This window comes from Neopelma chrysocephalum, unplaced genomic scaffold (genome assembly GCF_003984885.1).
Source record: "Neopelma chrysocephalum unplaced genomic scaffold, ASM398488v2 Primary Assembly neopelma1_336b, whole genome shotgun sequence".
Taxonomy (NCBI): domain Eukaryota; kingdom Metazoa; phylum Chordata; class Aves; order Passeriformes; family Pipridae; genus Neopelma; species Neopelma chrysocephalum.
In genome coordinates, this window is record NW_020898000.1 from 223,280 (window position 1) to 226,808 (window position 3,529).

General features: G+C 47.8%; 1 long non-coding RNA gene across 1 annotated transcript; it reads left to right on the forward strand.

Moving 5' to 3' along the window:
* The first annotated feature begins 1,570 nt into the window (after window positions 1–1,570).
* Window positions 1,571–2,923, forward strand: LOC113978519. Its single transcript, XR_003537604.1, has 2 exons — window positions 1,571–1,879; window positions 2,582–2,923. It is a non-coding gene; the product is annotated as an uncharacterized LOC113978519 (long non-coding RNA).
* The last annotated feature ends 606 nt before the right edge of the window (window positions 2,924–3,529 follow it).

A 3,529-nucleotide genomic window follows, 5' to 3' on the forward strand; every position in this document is an offset into this window, starting at 1 on the left:
CACGAGGCTGGGCCCCATCTGTGGGTGTCAGGCACTAGGCGGGATCAGAGCAGGTTTTGGATGCAGCATAGTCAGACACAGGCACTCGTTATACATTGAGCTCTGATTAGCAGAGAAGCCAAGGCCTCCTGCAATCAGGCCAGCTTATGGCTTTAGGCTTCCCACTTGAAATTAAGTTAAAAATAGTTGGCCTTTGTTTTACTGAAAGCCTGGGCAGTGGTGACCTTTTGAGTGTGTTGAGCATCTCCCTGCAACGTTCCCGTAACATTTAGAGGATGCGGTGCTCAACTCCGAGGAGCTGCTCCCGCTCTGCTCCCTCCACTCTGACTGCTTTAGCTTGGGGTGTTTTCCTTAGGACCAGCCCTGCTGTGGAGCACTAAAGACTTCATACAGGCTTTGGAGATACCAACCCATGCAGTCAGTGGGGAAACCCTCCCTCGGCACTTCCAGCACGTGCAGGGCTGGGCAGGGCACCCGTGTTGTCCCTGTGTTACTCTCCACACCAGGAGCTGAGCTGCCTCCTTCTTAGAGACTTGACTTTCCACCTTGTGCAGTGCAGAGTTCCCTGTGTCGCTGCAGCTCCATTAGGGATAAGCTGAGGCTCACACTATGTCTGAAGAACACACGCTTCGTTCTCAGCACAGCATGGGTAGTGCAGGGCTGTGCCCAGACAGGCACCTCAACACAGAGCTGGAGACACCCCTCACTGCCCTCTCATCCCAACACCCAGCCCTCAGCAGACCAAAATCCTGCCTGCTGGGAATTTTCAGGTCTTTAGTCTTTAAGAGATGAGCTGTCATGCAGAGCACCCCCCTTTACGCAGCCCGTAAGTATTTAAGGTTTGGCCAGAGACTGCAGCTAAAGTCCCTTTTGAAGAAGCATTGCAGCACAGCAGATTTCAATAACAAAACCCAGACTTTTGGTGACAGCACTAAAACCATGAGCCATCCCATGGAGGCAGGGAGGAAGAGCTTGTGGCCTTAGACTTTTCAGGGAGCCACTGAGGGAGTCTGATGGAGAACATAGATAAGAACAGGAAGAAGTTGAACCAAAATATAACGATCATCTATTTTTACTGACCACGGTAAGTGAAATGTGAAATACAAAGGTACAGCATAGACACTTCAGACCAACAACAGCCACAACAGGAGCAGATGCCTTAACTTTGCCATTTTAAAACACCTGTCCATAAGAACCATTTCCTCAAAGAATTTGAGTCACAGAAGAATTTATGAAAGCAAAAAATGCAAGTCATCTTCAATATCCACAGCCAAAGTTTTCCACCAGGCTGGATGTACTCCAAGCAATAGGCAGCAGTAGAAACCAAGATACATGGAGGCTTCATGTCCCAGAGCAAGCCAGTCCTGCTTTGAACAGCAGGATACAGAAGACAAGCTTCAGAGACCCCTTCCAGCCTGACAACACTCAGTCACCTGGAGAGGCTGTTGGAAACTCGGTCTTTTGCTGTTTCCAAATGTTGTGCTTGCTCCATGTTCTTCTTCTCTGCCTTAGTGGTCACAGCAAGAATTCTGGAATGTTGTTTCCAAGCACTTTGTCTGCTTATTCTCCCCTCTGTGAGAGGAGATGTTCCTGCCATCAGAGAGAGGGAACTGCTGCATCACCATCCTTTGGAGATGCTGTAATGGAGCGTCTGGAAAATGAGGGATGGAGGCCCATCCCAGGCTCCACTGCAGCAGCAGCCCCCACTGCAGCAGCATCTCCAGTGTCCCCCTGTGCTCGAGGCAGGTCTCAGCTGTGGGTCTGGGACAAAAATAAAGACTCTGACCCCGAGGAAAGGATTCCCTCAGGCAGTGCAGTGGAGAGCTGGGATGGAGACTTGTTGCTCTGAGCCCACACAATATCCTCCACCACAGTACCTGTGAGTCAAAGTAAATGGGAACGACTGGGAGAAGGATTACAAGTGGCTGCAAATGAACTTAATTTGCTGCAGACTGTTTAGCTTCCCTGAGCCACCTTATTTGGGATCAAATGTGCTGCAGAACAGTTCGCACAATTTTTATTGCAGGTCGAAGCCAAACAACTCTGTATTATTAAATTGTTAAAAGAAACCCAAACACATCCTGTCCTTGAATGTGATTCTGACAACAGCAGTGGTGGAGCTATATCAGCAATTTAAGATAATTCCTTTCAAAGAAACAAGAGTCATTTCGGTTTCAGAAACAAGCACAGAAATCATTTTCTGTGGAAGAGGACAGACACCAATATTTACTGTCATTGGTGCAGAAGAATTTCCTCAATTACTCATGGTACATGTCAGGCATAAGACAGCACAGCATGGATCACAAGAGGAGTTCTAGCATAACTTCTCTGAAGAAAGATCTTCAGTTTTTTCACTCTTAACTGCTGAGAAAATATAAAAACTGACAATGTATCTACTAGAGAAAGTAAGTGGGGCATAATACAAGGAAAAGACACTCAATTGTGAAAACAAGAGATGTAAATTGATTTTGTGATGTAGCAGCACTGTTTTCCAGGAATTAGTGACAAATCAAGTGATACCCATTATTAGGACAAAGGTTAATGCATTGCAGAGAATTTACTCACTTTTCTTTCAGCACAGTGAATAATTACACATGTGGTTGGAAGGACTCCTTTTCCTCTGGTCACCAGTGCCTCAAATCATGAAAAGAGTCAAGTAGTTCCCATAAGTGGCTCTGCACAGCTGGAAGAGGAGCAAAGGGTTGTCTCCCATGGGACCCCTGGACATGGGGAGCTGCAGGGATCCGCCCCTTGGAAAAGATGGACCAAACGGGGCTGGGTTCACCCAGGACATCCTCACCAGCAGCTGCTGGTCAGCCTTTGGGTTCTCCTTGGAAGGAGAACTGTGCCACACAGTTTATGCCAAAGTGTAGAACACATGGATTGCAAGAAAAGTCACACACAATAAAGCAACCCAGAGCAACAGGTGATGAGGTTTTGATCACTTGTGTGAGTACTGAAAAATGTACCTGGCAAAGGAGAAGGACTGAACAGGGATTCAGTTTGGTGGTGCAGGTTGGGTCTCCACCACTTGCCATAATCCAGATTCAATCAGTTCCACAGAGAAAGTGGAAGAAAAGAAAAAAAAAAAGAAAAGAACCTTGCCTGAAGACTGGCCCCAGACAGTTTCTGAGGGAAGCTGTACTGACTTCTGAGAAACTAAAAGGGCCAGGAGATGCACAAGGTGCCTGAGTGGCCACCTCACAGCCAGCAGGATTTATCCCAGCAAGCTGGACCTGGGGACAACTGAATGTGAGAGCCAAGCAACATTTTATAAAACCAGATGGCAGTGCCTGCAAAGAACAATCCCTGGTAGGTCCCTTCTCATGCAGCACACAGGACCAAGGCACCGTCCTCTCCTGTCCCTGCAAGGGACACATTGTGTAGGGAGGTGGCTGTAAAGCCAGGTTTGGGGCTCCAGCCTTTTCCACACGTTGAGGCAGCTTCTCTTCAACATCACCCACAAAGCACAGAGCCCTTCAGCTCACTGCCCTGTTAGTGAAGAGCTCACCCTCCTTTTTTTAAGGCA